Here is a 15,230-nt window from a genome sequence, read left to right as displayed (position 1 = left end):
ACAGCAGGTCTCTTTTTAAAACCCAAGTTCAGGGAATCAAAACTTGTATTAATTTCGTTTATAGTTATACGTTCAGCGGTAATTAGAAAAATACGTGAGCATAAATAAAATTAAAATTGTATGATATACTAGTTCATATCATATTCATTTGATGTTACATTTCAATTTTTTATAAAAAAAAACTCGCATTTGTTGAAATTTTGGAGATCAAAGATATCAACTTTCGAATTACCCGCCACAGTTCGTAGCCGTTCGTAGCCAGCTTCGGAATCGATCATTTGCATAATACATGAATGAAGCGCCCGTATGTAAACAACCGATACTGGCGATAGCGACTTTCATTCAGCTACCAACATGATCAAAAGAAATGTTTCTACCAGTTACTCTTGAGGTTAGAGTGTTATTTTATTTTACTTCTAACCGACTTTTTAATGAGGTAATGAACGAACTTGCATTTTATTGTTTATATTTTCTAAATTCTACCATAAATCAAAAGGCATGTCTACAGTAACTGAAGTGGGTGGGGTAAAATTAAGTTAATATTCAATCGCGCCTAATTTATCATAGATATCGTACAGTATTATGTTTGGAGCAACGCATACTTGTAAGTAAACGTGCATTTGATTTCTGGACCATTAATTCATGATTGATTGACTTATTTCTATTGTAAAAAAGATGAAACTAAAAGTAAATCACGTAGTGATCTGCATGGGTGTCAGGTAGATAATTTACTGTACAGTATAGATAAAATTCTTATTTTTGTATTTTCAGTCACCTCCAAGCATTCCCTTATTATTTTTGTATTTTCAGTCACCTCCAAGCATTCCCTTATCCCAAATTGATATTAAAAGAGAATGTTGATGAACCTGATCCGTCGATTCAAATACCATAACACAGCCAACCCAAAAAAAACAACAGCGTAAGTTTATAACACGTACATCATCTTAGAAATCCATTTTAAATGTGTATTTGAATGTACTTGAATGATGCAGAGAATTAAGAATCCAAAACTAGATCACTCTATAATTTGACACTTCACATAAGTTAAACCACAAGTTGATCAAGTAATAATTAATATGTTTGGGGGGGGGGGGGGGGGACACAATTATGTTTGGTGGGTACTCCTTTCCATATTGTTTTTTATATTGTATATTTTAAAGCTGAATTCTCACTAATTGACCGTTTTGACTTCTTATATATCATTTGTCTTTAATTGCCATTATACTTCCCAAATGTTCTTCAAGTTTCCAAAACATGTCAGTATTTGCAATTGAAATGTGAACATGTAAGAATTATGCAACAGTCAATTGTAATTACGCCCCCCAATCCCCCCAGGTCCGGCGAAATGGGCCGTGTTTTACCTCCAATGTGAACCTGGGTGAATGCGGTGTTTTTGTCTAGTGCTTAAAAAGCGGGGAATGAGCCTTACCTTTGATCCCCGTGGGTGCAGTTGCATTTGGTGGGGATTTTACCAGCAGTTCAGGGATATTTTCTGGACCTAAAGTCAAAGTCCCTGCTTTCCGCACCGGTGGGGGGGGGGCATGGTTACAACTAACTGGTTTGTTGTTTTGGAATAAATGTAAACAAGTTGATCAATAATGAGAGTCAGCTTCAGGGCTTTTTCTATAGTACCCACAGCTCCGACTATCAGACCCATTCCCAAAGCAAAATATACAATATTTTTTCCCAATCTTCAGAAAAAAATCCTAGTCAAACAAAGGCAAAAAAACCAAACGTTTTTATGGAAGTCTTTTTACCTGTACTGGCTCATTCAACATCCTAATTAACCATGTGTTATGTAATCTAAAGTTTTGGAAATATATGAAATCAGAAATTATTGATATTCATCACATTCAGAGATTGATCAGTATGAAATATTTGGGTCATGATTTATTGCTAAAGATATTTATACCCCAAGTATTGATATTTCAGGCATTTAAGGTCTTTTGAACGGGAAAATAAACTTATTTATAAAAAATTCTCTATTCGCAGGAGAATGAAAGTCTTGTTTTTTTAACTGTAAAATTTCCCTATTTAGGAATATTTGCGACTCAAAATTCCCAAAATGTCTAGTGCCTTTTGCCAAACAAAGCGCTGCGCTATTTTAAAGGTACAATTTTACTTGTAATATTATTTATTATCTTTAGAAACAAGTGAGCAAGCTGACAAAGCTGCAACTTCAGGGAGCAATTATAAGGGTCATCAAGATGGAGCCAGGATTCATGATGCTCGTATTAGAGGTGCTGGACCAGAGTCTGAGGAAGGGAGTAGAACTCCAAGCTGGTTTGAGTGTGCTTCAACTGCCGGGACATTTCAATGCAGAGTTAAAAAGTTTGTTGTCGCCGGGAGGCCAGTCTTTCTCAAACTGCTGTAAGAACCTTATAGAAACTAAAATTCAGTATAGATCTAAGACATGAGTGTACCTAAATGTTAAATGAAGTTGATATTTATGAACAATATTATAACATTTCATGTGAATTTAAAAGCTGGTTTTACATTATTTAATACTGCTAATGAGTTCTTGAAAATTTGTACTGAAAAATGGATACTTGACAACTCATTTGCATGTTTGTACTTCATAGGAAGTCTAGTGTTGTATTTTTCTAAAAAATATGGTTTTAAACATCTTAACATGCATGTAGTCACACACAGGCAGACCAAGTTGAATTGTTGGCATGTATGAAATATGGGCAGTGTTATTTTATAAACGTTTAAAAGCTATTTTATATGCTGGCAAAGTTTGTATCTACTAAGGCCACTACTTTTATATAAATTGGTTTACAAAACCGGCGAGTCTAATTTTCCGAAAAGTACAAAAAAAATAAAAATTGAATTTCACTTTTTTTTTCAAAATTATTTTCCCGACCGTATTGATTTCGGTGCGAAACAAAAGAAAAACGAACAGATAAGAGTACGAATGCAGTAGATCTCGACTGGTTTGCTGTTCCGTAGCCGTATTCGCCGATTTATAGTGATAGCATGTGAGCCAGTCAACTGTTATGGCAGCGCCGTTGGCAATGGCGGAATTCACGATAGCAGTCATTCTTTGTATGAAATAATTATGTTAAATATGCAGGAGTTGTTAAAATAACAATAGCAAAATACATTGGCAAATTTAACAGCTGACACAAACAATAACTGTCACGTGATTGTTGTTTTTCCCCGCAAATTTAGGTCATGAAAATATTGTTGTTTCTAGATGAAAAATAAGTGGCAGCGGCTGCCATCGAATAAGTAGACACAAATATCTGTAAATTATGTGTGAAAAAAATATTTTATAACATTTTATGGTTAAATATCAAATAACAGTGCACTTAGTGTGAGTGGTGAAATTGAAAGTAAAATTTCTAAGTTGACACCGGTGACCTAGTTTCACAAGTTTGGTCGGTTGTGTTTATGGATTTTAAATCAAAAACTTGTTTGGAAATACTTGTCATTGATTCAATGTAAAGCTTGTGTTTATTCTAGATTACATGTTTATTCATGTTTGGGTTAATAGTAGAGTAAAAACAATGAAAGAGTTGAACACATGTGTCAATGACATTTACTAATGCCAGGAGTTGTGTGCAAAACATTAAGATAAAACAACACGGAAAACTATTTTGAATAAGTCCATTTTAATTTGTAATGAACTTGATATTTCACTATAAATGAGATTTGTTGTTGTAACCAAGGAATACTCTTTAAAATGAAAAATAAACAATCATGAAGTATAGATTCCCTGTGAACGCATGATACACAAAATTGCGGAGTTGGGAGAAGATGAAAATATCCGATACATAATTATGGATTTCACTGTTACTATATTTGGTACATACAGTTAAGTCACATGCTAGATTTATTATTTTGCTATGTGATTTTTATGTACTGATGTGGTAATTTGCTGCAAGATTTGAATTTGAAATGGATTTGCTGAACATCGCATGGTAAATATCCCGGTCCGAAAATATCCGGACTTAGCATGGATTGGGTTACACACAACTAGGACCCCGCATGGTAAAGGTTATTAAAACTCAAATCTAGGTCTAGTTTGGTTTTTAGTTTTTCAGGAATTGTTTGCACAATATTAAAGCACAATGTCTTCATACAATATTACTTTCTTATTTACAAAATTGGAAATTATTTCACTTTATTGACATTTTCCAATATTGAAATAACTGAAACAATGCTTAGAAAATGTAATGTATTGTCTTAATACAGTGCAATTCTTGTGTATTTTAAAGCGTAAAATTTGCCTTCCCTTCTTTTCCAATGTAATATTGGTCAGTTTTTAAGTGTTCTGCATTCACTTTTGCTTTAGCATACCCTTAAAGCTAAACAAATGTCCTGCTGAGTAATATTCAATGTATCTTTGATAAAAAGTGTAGTCTATACATGTAAACATGTTTTATAGTCAATTTCTTTGATGTTTTATATGCACAGTATGTAAGATTTAAACTGTGTGTTTAATTAAAACTTCGAGTGTATTAAAACATGCATTAATAGCAGTTTAAAAATTTAAAATGTCAAGTAAATGATATAAAAAAAAAACATGTTGTTCTCTGATTTTCACCCTTTAAGAGTATGTTTTGTGACTTTTTTCCCTTTTTTTTTTTTTTTTTTCGACCACCCGGTGGACATTTTTTTCCAAAAATTCTTGTAAACCAAAAAATAAAAAAGGAGTGGCCTAAGTTATTAAAAGCACTCCTGTTTAGGTGAGTGCTGAGAACTTTCTTGAACATTCGTACTGAAGTAAGTATGACTTAATAGTAGCACATCACTGGATATTTCTTATTTTTAGCTCACCTGTCACGTAGTGACAAGGTGAGCTTTTGTGATCACTCTTCGTCCGTCGTCCGTCCGTCCGTCCGTCCGTCCGTCCGTCTGTTCACAATTGCTTGTGAACACAATAGAGGTCACAATTTTGACCTAATCTTTATGAAACTTGGTCAGACTGATCATCTCTATAAAATCTAGGTCAAGTTCGATATTGGGTCATCTGGGGTCAAAAACTAGGTCACTAGGTCAATTAGTAGAAAAACCTTGTGAACACAATAGAGGTCACAATTTTAGCCTAATCTCAATGCAACTTGGTCAGAATGGTCATCTCTATAAAATCTAGGTCAAGTTCGATATTGGGTCATCCGCGGTCAATAATTAGGTCACTAGGTCAATTAGTAGAAAAACCTTGTGAACACAATAGAGGTCACAATTTTAGCCTAATCTCAATGCAACTTGGTCAGAATGATCATCTCTATAAAATGTAGGTCAAGTTCGATATTGGGTCATCCGCGGTCAACAACTAGGTCACTAGGTCAATTAGTACAAAAACCTTGTGAACACAATAGAGGTCACAATTTTTGCCTAATCTCAATGCAACTTGGTCAGAATAATCATCTCTATAAAATCTAGGTCAAGTTCGATATTGGGTCATCCGCAGTCAATAACTAGGTCACTAGGTCAATTATTAGAAAAACCTTGTGAACACAACAGAGGTCACAATTTTGACCTAATCTTTATGAAACTTGGTCAGACTGATCATCTGTATGAAATCTAGGTCAAGTTCGATATTGGGTCATCTGGGGTCAAAAACTAGGTCAGTAGGTCAATTAGTAGAAATACCTTGTGAACACATTAGAGGTCACAATTTTAGCCTAATCTCAATGCAACTTAGTCAGAATGATCATCTCTATAAAATCTAGGTCAAGTTCGATATTGGGTCATCCGCGGTCAATAACTAGGTCACTAGGTCAATTAGTACAAAAACCTTGTGAACACAATAGAGGTCACAATTTGAGCCTAATCTCAATGCAACTTGGTCAGAATGATCATCGCTATAAAATGTAGGTCAAGTTTGATATTGGGTCATTCACGGTCAATAACTAGGTCACTAGGTCAATTAGTACAAAAACCTTGTGAACACAATAGAGGTCACAATTTTAGCCTAATCTCAATGCAACTTGGTCAGAATGATCATCTCTATAAAATCTAGGTCAAGTTCGATATTGGGTCATCCGCGGTCAATAACTAGGTCACTAGGTCAATTAGTACAAAAACCTTGTGAACACAATAGAGGTCACAATTTTAGCCTAATCTCAATGCAACTTGGTCAGAATGATCATCTCTATAAAATGTAGGTCAAGTTCGATATTGGGTCATCCGCGGTCAACAACTAGGTCACTAGGTCAATTAGTACAAAAACCTTGTGAACACAATAGAGGTCACAATTTTAGCCTAATCTCAATGCAACTTGGTCAGAATAATCATCTCTATAAAATCTAGGTCAAGTTCGATATTGGGTCATCCGCAGTCAATAACTAGGTCACTAGGTCAATTATTAGAAAAACCTTGTGAACACAACAGAGGTCACAATTTTGACCTAATCTTTATGAAACTTGGTCAGACTGATCATCTGTATGAAATCTAGGTCAAGTTCGATATTGGGTCATCTGGGGTCAAAAACTAGGTCAGTAGGTCAATTAGTAGAAATACCTTGTGAACACATTAGAGGTCACAATTTTAGCCTAATCTCAATGCAACTTGGTCAGAATGATCATCTCTATAAAATTTAGGTCAAGTTCGATATTGGGTCATCCGCGGTCAATAACTAGGTCACTAGGTCAATTAGTAGAAAAACCTTGTGAACACAATAGAGGTCACAATTTTAGCCTAATCTCAATGCAACTTGGTCAGAATGATCATCGCTATAAAATGTAGGTCAAGTTTGATATTGGGTCATTCACGGTCAATAACTAGGTCACTAGGTCAATTAGTACAAAAACCTTGTGAACACAATAGAGGTCACAATTTTAGCCTAATCTGAATGCAACTTGGTCAGAATGATCATCTCTATAAAATCTAGGTCAAGTTCGATATTGGGTCATTTGCGGTCAATAACTAGGTCACTAGGTCAATTAGTACAAAAACCTTGTGAACACAATAGAGGTCACAATTTTAGGCTAATCTTAATGCAACTTGGTCAGAATGATCATCTCTATAAAATCTGGGTCAAGTTCGATATTGGGTCATACGCAGTCAATAACTAGGTCACTAGGTCAATTATTAGAAAAACCTTGTGAACAAAATAGAGGTCACAATTTTAGCCTTATCTTAATGAAACTTGGTCAGACTGATCATCTTAACATAAGCTAGGTCAAGTTCCATATTGGGTCAACCCAGGTCAAAAACTAGGTCACTAGGTCAATTATTTTTATTTACCGGTGATATTTGAACATAAATGTCTATGTTTGAGAACTTTCAGCTGTTTCATATATCTGATAAATATGATTATCATTTTGCAAGTGCAACTACCGACTCTTAAATAATGTCTATTTGGATTTTCTTGTATCATTCTATTTATGGCAGATATTAATTGTTGTTATTAAGACTTACAATCACATTATATAAATATTTTTGGATTTATTATTGATTTACATAACCATACGTAATTCTACTAAATTTTATTTCCAATTTATAATAATATCTTTTTAGATTTTTTTTTATGAAATTGCCTTTTTAGCTCACCTGTCATTTTGTGACATGGTGAGCTTTTGTGATCGCCTTTTGTCCGTCGTGCGGCGTGCGTCGTCCGTCAACAATTTACTTAAAAGACATCTCCTCCTTAAGGCCACTACTTTTATATAAATTGGTTTACAAAACCGGCGGGTCTAATTTTCCGAAAACTACAAAAAAAATAAAAAATGAATTTCACTTTTTTTTCAAAATTATTTTTACGAACGTATTGATTTTGGTGCGAAATGAAAGAAAAACGAACATATATGAGTACGAATGCAGAAGATCTCGACTGGTTTGTTGTTCCGTATTCGTATTCTCCAATTTATAGTACTAGCATGTGAGCCAGTCAACTGTAATGGCAGCGCCGTTGGCAATGGCGGAATTGGCGATAGCAGTCATTCTTTGTATGAAATAATTAATTAAGATATGCAGGAGTTTTTAAAATAACAATAGCAATAAACATTGGCAAATTCAACAGCCGACACAAACAATAACTGACACGTGGTTGTTGTTTTCCCCTCCAATTTAGGTCATGAAAATATTGTTGTTTATAGATAAAAAAGTGACCTAGTTTCACAAGTTCGGTCGGTGGTGTTTATGGATTTTAAATCACAAAGTGGTTTGAAAATACTTGTCATTGAGTCAGTGTAAAGCTTGTGTTTAATCTAGATTACATGTTTATTCATGTTTGGATTAATAGTAGAGTAAAAACAATGAAAGAGTTGAACACATGTATCAATGACATTTTAGATAAAACAACACGGAAAACTATCTTGAATAAGTCCATTTCAATTTGAAATGAACTTGATATTTCACTATAAATGAGATTTGTTGTTGTAACCAAGGAATACTCTTTAAAATGAAAATAAACAAGCATGAAGTATAGATGCCCTGTGAATGCATGTATACACAGAATAGTGGAGTTGGGAGAAGATGAAAAAATCTGATATATAATTATGGATCTCTCTGTTGCTATCATGGGTACATAAAGTTGAGTCACATGCTAGATTTATTATTTTGCTATGTGATTTTTATGTACTGATGTGGTAATTTGCTGCAAGATTTGAATTTGAAATGGATTTGGTGAACATCCCATGGTAAATATCCCTGTCCGAAAATATCCGGACTTAGCATGGATCGGGCTACACACAACTAGGACCCCGCACGGTAAAACTCAAATCTAGGTCTAGTTTGGTTTTTAGTTTTTCAGGAATTGTTTTCACAATATTAAAGCTCAAATGTCTTCATAAAATGTTACATCCTTATTTATAAAATTGGTAATTATTTCACTTTATTGACTTTTTCCAATATTGAAAAAACTGAAACAATATTTAGAAAATGTAATGTATTGTTTTAATACAGTGCACTGTTTGTGTTTTTTAATGCGTAAAATTCGCCTTCTCCTTTCTTGTTTTCAATTTAATATTTGTCAGTTTTTAAGTGTTCTGCATTCACTTTTGCTTTAGCATACCCTTAAAGCTAAACAAATGTCTTGCTGAGTGATATTCACTGTATCTTTGATAAAAAATGTAGTTTATACATGTAAACATGTTTTATAGTCAATTTCATTGATGTTTTATATGCACAGTATGTAAGATTTAAACTGTGTGTTTAATTAGAACTTTGAAACTTTTGACTGTATTAAAACATGCATTAATAGCAGTAAAAAAAATTAAAATGTCAGGTAAATGATTTTTAACGTTTTTATGTTGTTCTCTGATTTTCACCCTTTAAGAGTATGTTTTGTGACTTTTTTCCTTTTTTTTTTTTCTTTTTTTTCGACCACCCGGTGGACATTTTTTCCAAAAATTCTTGTAAACCAAAAAATAAAAAAGGGGTGGCCTAACCGCTAGGCCAATATTAATAAAACTTCATAGGTTCCTTGGGTTGTCTTCTATCAAAGTTGTTCAAAGAATTCAATTCCATACAGAACTCTGGTTGCCATGGCAACCAAAAGGAAAATCTTCTTCTCTCAAACCACAAGGCTTAGGCCGTTGATATATGGTAGGTAGGATCACCAAATGGTCCTCTACCAAGATTGTTCAAATTATGGCCCTGGGGTCAAAATTGGCCACGTCCCGGGGGTCATGGGTTTTCTCTATATGTTTATAGTGAAAACTTAAAAAATCGTCTCCTCTGAACTTACTTGGCCTAGAGCTTAGATATTTGGCATGATTCATCGTCTGGTGGACCTCTACAAAGTTTGTTCAAATTATGGCCCTGGGGTCAAAATTGGCCCCGCCCTGGGGGGTCATGGGTTTTCTCTATATGTTTATAGTGAAAACTTAAAAAATCTTCTCCTCTGAACTTACTTGGCCTAGAGCTTAGATATTTGGCATGGTTCATCGTCTAGTGGACCTCTACAAAGTTTGTTCAAATTATGGCCCTGGGGTCAAAATTGGCCCCGATCCGGGGGGTCATGGGTTTTCTCTATATGTTTATAGTGAAAACCTTAAAAAATATTCTCCTCTGAACTTACTTGGCCTAGAGCTTAGATATTTGGCATGGTTCATCGTCTAGTGGACCTCTACAAAGTTTGTTCAAATTATGGCCCTGGGGTCAAAGTTGGCCCCGTCCCGGGGGGTCATGGGTATTCTCTATAAGTTTATAGTTAAAACTTCAAAAATCTTCTCCTCTGAACTTACTTGGACTAGAGCTTAGATATTTGGCATGATTCATTGTCTAGTGGACCTTTACAAAGATTGTTCAAATTATGGCCTTGGGGTCAAAATTGGCCCCGCCCCGGGGGTCATGGGTATACTTGATATGTTTATAGTTAAAACTTCAAAAATCTTCTCCTCTTAACTTACTTGGACTAGAGCTTAGATATTTGGCATGATTCATCGTCTAGTGGACCTCTACAAAGTTTGTTCAAATTTTGGCCTTTGGGTCAAAATTGGCGCTGCCCCGAGGGGTCATGGGTTTTCTCTATATGTTTATAGTGAAAACCTTAAAAAATCTTCTCCTCTGAACTTACTTGGCCTAGAGCTTAGATATTTGGCATGATTCATCGTCTAGTGGACCTCTACAAAGTTTGTTCAAATTATGGCCCTTGGGTCAAAATTGGCCCCGCCCGGGGGGTCATGGATTTTCTCTATATGTTTATAGTGAAAACTTAAAAAATCTTCTCCTCTGAACTTACTTGGTCTAGAGCTTAGATATTTGGCATGATTCATCGTCTAGTGGTCCTCTACAAAGTTTGTTCAAATTATGGCCCTGGGGTCAAAATTGGCCCCGCCCCGGGGGGTCATGGGTATTCTCTATATGTTTATAGTTAAAACTTCAAAAATCTTCTCCTCTGAACTTACTTGGACTAGAGCTTAGATATTTGGCATGATTCATCGTCTAGTGCACCTTTACAAAGATTGTTCAAATTATGGCCTTGGATTCAAAATTGGCCCCGCCCCGGGGGTAATGGGTTTTCTCTATATGTTTATAGTGAAAACTTCAAAAATCTTCTCCTTTGAACTTACTTGGACTAGAGCTTAGATATTTGGCATGGTTCATCGTCTAGTTGACCTCTACAAAGATTGTTCAAATTATGGCCTTGGGGTCAAAATTGACCCCGCCCTGGGGGGTCATGGGTATACTTGATATGTTTATAGTTAAAACTTCAAAAATCTTCTCCTCTTAACTTACTTGGACTAGAGCTTATATATTTGGCATGATTCATCGTCTAGTGGACCTTTACAAAGATTGTTCAAATTATTGTCTTGGATTCAAAATTGGCCCCGCCCCGGGGGTAATGGGTTTTCTCTATATGTTTATAGTGAAAACTTCAAAAATCTTCTCCTCTGAACTTACTTGGCCTAGAGCTTAGATATTTGGCATGGTTCATCGTCTAGTTGACCTCTACAAAGATTGTTCAAATTATGGCCTTGGGGTCAAAATTGACCCCGCCCTGGGGGGTCATGGGTATACTTGATATGTTTATAGTTAAAACTTCAAAAATCTTCTCCTCTTAACTTACTTGGACTAGAGCTTAGATATTTGGCATGATTCATCGTCTAGTGGACCTCTACAAAGATTGTTCAAATTATGGCCTTTGGGTCAAAATTGGCCCCGCCCCGGGGGGTCATGGGTTTTCTCTATATGTTTATAGTAAATAAAATCAAAAATCTCTTCTGAACTTACGTTGCTTAGAGCTTAGATATTTGGCATGATTCATCGTCTAGTGGACCTCTACAAAGATTGTTCAAAATTGGCCCCGCCCCGGGGGGTCATTGGTTTTCTCTATATGTTTATAGTTAAAACTTCAAAAATCTTCTCCTCTGAACTTACTTGGACTAGAGCTTAGATATTTGGCATGATTCATCATCTAGTGGACCTCTACAAAGATTGTTCAAATTATGGCCTTGGGGTCAAAATTGGCCCCGCCCCCTTGGGGGTCATGGGTTTTCTCTATATGTTTATAGTGAAAACTTCCAAAATCATCTCCTCTGAACTTACGTGGCTTAGAGCTTAGATATTTGGCATGATTCATCGTCTAGTGGACCTCTACAAAGTTTGTTCAAATTATGGCCCTGGGGTCAACATTGGCCACACCCCGGGGCTGATGGTTTTTCTCTATATGGGTTATAGTGAAAACTTAAAAAATCTTCTCCGAACTCACAAAGACAAATAACGTCTTAATTTAAACTGGATAACATATTTAGTACACATACCAATTTTCAATATGGGCCACATACAACAATTAATTACAAATATACATATATAGATACACACGTAAAATCAAGTAGTGACAAGAGCTTAGATATTTGGCATGATATACCATCTAGTTGACTTGTACCAATATTGTTCAATCTTTGGCTCTGGGGTCAAAAAATGGCCCCACCCGGGCGGTCATGGGTTTCCTTATATATGTATATGATGAAAACTTAAGTAATCTTCTTCTCCGAAACCAAAAGGCGAAGGCCTTAGATATTTGGTATGAAGCATTGTTTATCGGACCACTATTAAGATTGTTCAAACTTTAGCCCTGGGGTCAAAATTGGCCACGCCCCGTGTTCATAGGCTTAGGTTTTCAATATTTGTATATAATGGAAGAATGTGCAATATATGACAGGTGAGCGATTCAGGGCCATTTGGCCCTCTTGTTAATCTTAGTATCTGTGAATTATGCTACTGACTTTTGATAAACCTTCCCTCTTTCAGGACTCTGACCTCCTTGTTTTGAATGAAGAAGTTCTAACCCTTGCCCGTTTGATGAGGCAGGATTTCTTGTGTTCATTGATGAGGAGGACCAGGTGCAACCCAACCGCTACTAGGCGACTTATATTGTGTTCTGACACAGAGTTATTTTTGGGCTGGTGACAAGAGGGCTATTCCCTTATGTTGTGTGGAGAGTCCAGGAAACCTTCCCTAAGAACAATACACTGGCCTTGTGCAAAGGAGGGTTCAGTAGATGAACACAATTTTTGCAGACGGATCGTATCTGTTCTCTTGATTTTCTTAAATATTAAAATATGATATAAACAATATCAGGTCATTTTTGTATACTTTTGTGAATGATTTGTTATTTTATAAATATTGATTTGTACTGTCTTTGGTTGCTAAACTGTCATTAAGTAATTATCTCGTTTCAATTTGAAAGCCAGAAAACCTGCATGTTATGTATACTCATGTTATTGTTTATATTTATGCCCCCTCCGAGGAAGAGGGGTATATTGCATTGCACATGTTGGTCGGACGATTCGCAGCTTTGTTGGTAGACCAAAGCTTGTCTAAGTGATAACTCAACAACTGAAGGACAGATGGTTATCAAACTTAACATGAATGTTGGGCCTGACCAGTAGATAACCCTATTGATTTAAGGGGTCATCAGGTCCAAGTTCAAGATCACAGTGACCTTTAATGGTATAAAATTGTTAAAGCTTGTCCGAGAAATAACTAAAAAATACCTGAACGTACGGTATGGTTATCAAATTTGACATGGAGGCTGGGCCTGATTAGTAGATGACCCCTATTGATTTTAGGAGTCATTGGGCCAATGGTAACAGTCACAGTGACCTTTAAGTTGAAAAGGTTAACAAAGATTCTCTGAGTGATATCACAACAATGTCTGGCCCTATGATCATCAAACTTGACATTGAGGCTGGGTATGACCATAACTGATTTAAGGAGTCATTGGCCCTAAGTGACGAAAGTGCGTTAAGAATGAACGAGTGATAAATCAACAATGCCTGCACCCATGGCTCTCAAACATGATAAGGGAATTTGGCTTTACCAGTAGATGGTTCATTTTGATTTCAGGGGTAATCAGGTCAAAGGTGAAGGTTACAGTGACCTTGAAAGCATATTCGTGTGATTACTTGACAATGCCTGCACCCATGGTTCTCAAACTTGCCATCTAGGTTGGGGGTGACCAGTTGATGATCTTATAGATCTTGAAGTCAGAGGTCAACCTATATGCATGATTAAGTATTTTGTCATATTTACTTATTTCCTGCTGCTGGAAGGATATATTTTTATCTGCAAATATCAGTCATCATCTGAACATGATTTAGAACTTTACTTACTATCCTCACACTTTGAACGGTCATAATCTTAAAACTGCCGCAAAGGCATCTTATGTCAATGACAAGTCAGCTGTCATTTCAGTCTTTGCATATTTAATTCAATTTGCGGAATAAGCCTGACAACTTGGCGCTCCTCAAGGGGAGGGGGTTCATATGTTTGACAAACATCTCTTGTTTTTCTGTTTAAAAGCGCTTTCAAATGACACTCAAGCAATATGTCTGTTTGAATCCAAATTTCACATTTTATCTTTAAAATGTGTCATACCTTTCTCAACCTTGTTTAGAAATAATAAAATGGACCTAAAGCAGGCTCAATTTTGATACAGCCCATTTCTTAAGTAGAACAAAGATTAATGCAAAAACCACTTTCCCACAAAGAAGTAAATAACTGAAATAAAACCATGAAGATCCCACAGTTTGTTGACTTCTTCTTGATTTAAAAACTCAGATCTTATATATCCGATAACTTGTGTAAGCAAAATAGTAAACAAGAGGGCCAAATGGCACTGAATCGCTCACCTGTCATATATTGCACATTCTTCCATTATATACAAATATTAAAAACCTAAGCCAATGAACACGGGGCGTGGCCAATTTTGACCCCAGGGCTAAAGTTTGAACAATCTTAATAGTGGTCCAATAAACAATGCTTCATACCAAATATCTAAGGCCTTCGCCTTTTGGTTTCGGAGAAGAAGATTTTTTAAGTTTTCATCATATACATATATATAAGGAAACCCATGACCGCCCGGGTGGGGCCATTTTTTGACCCCAGGGCCAAAGATTGAACAATATTGGTACAAGTCAACTAGATGATATATCATGCCAAATATCTAAGCTCTTGTCACCACTTGATTTTACGTGCATATCTATATATGTATATTTGTTATTAATTGTTGTATGTGGCCCATATTGAAAATTGGTATGTGCACTAAATATGTTATCCAGTTTAAATTAAGACGTTACTTGTCTTTGTGAGTTCGGAAAAGATTTTTTAAGTTTTCACTATAACACATATAGAGAAAACCCATCAGCCCCGGGGTGTGGCCAATTTTGACCCCAGGGCCATAATTTGAACAAACTTTGTAGAGTTCCACTAGACGATGAATCATGCCAAATATCTAAGCTCTAAGCAACGTAAGTTCAGAGGAGATGATTTTTGAAGTTTTCACTATAAACATAAAGAGAAAACCCATGACCCCCCAAGGGGACAGGGTC

At 35.8% G+C, this 15,230-nt stretch overlaps 1 long non-coding RNA gene across 1 annotated transcript; it reads left to right on the top strand.

The window, feature by feature from the left end:
* Positions 1-227: 227 nt before the first annotated feature.
* LOC128213967 (uncharacterized) lies at positions 228-14,321 on the top strand. The gene is made up of 4 exons (XR_008257837.1): positions 228-391; positions 811-919; positions 2,148-2,370; positions 12,649-14,321. It is a non-coding gene; the product is annotated as an uncharacterized LOC128213967 (long non-coding RNA).
* Positions 14,322-15,230: the final 909 nt, after the last annotated feature.

This window comes from Mya arenaria, chromosome 13, assembly GCF_026914265.1.
Source record: "Mya arenaria isolate MELC-2E11 chromosome 13, ASM2691426v1".
Taxonomy (NCBI): Eukaryota; Metazoa; Mollusca; class Bivalvia; order Myida; family Myidae; genus Mya; species Mya arenaria.
The sequence above is the reverse complement of the archived record's forward strand: the minus strand, read 5'-3'. Positions and strand labels throughout refer to the sequence as shown.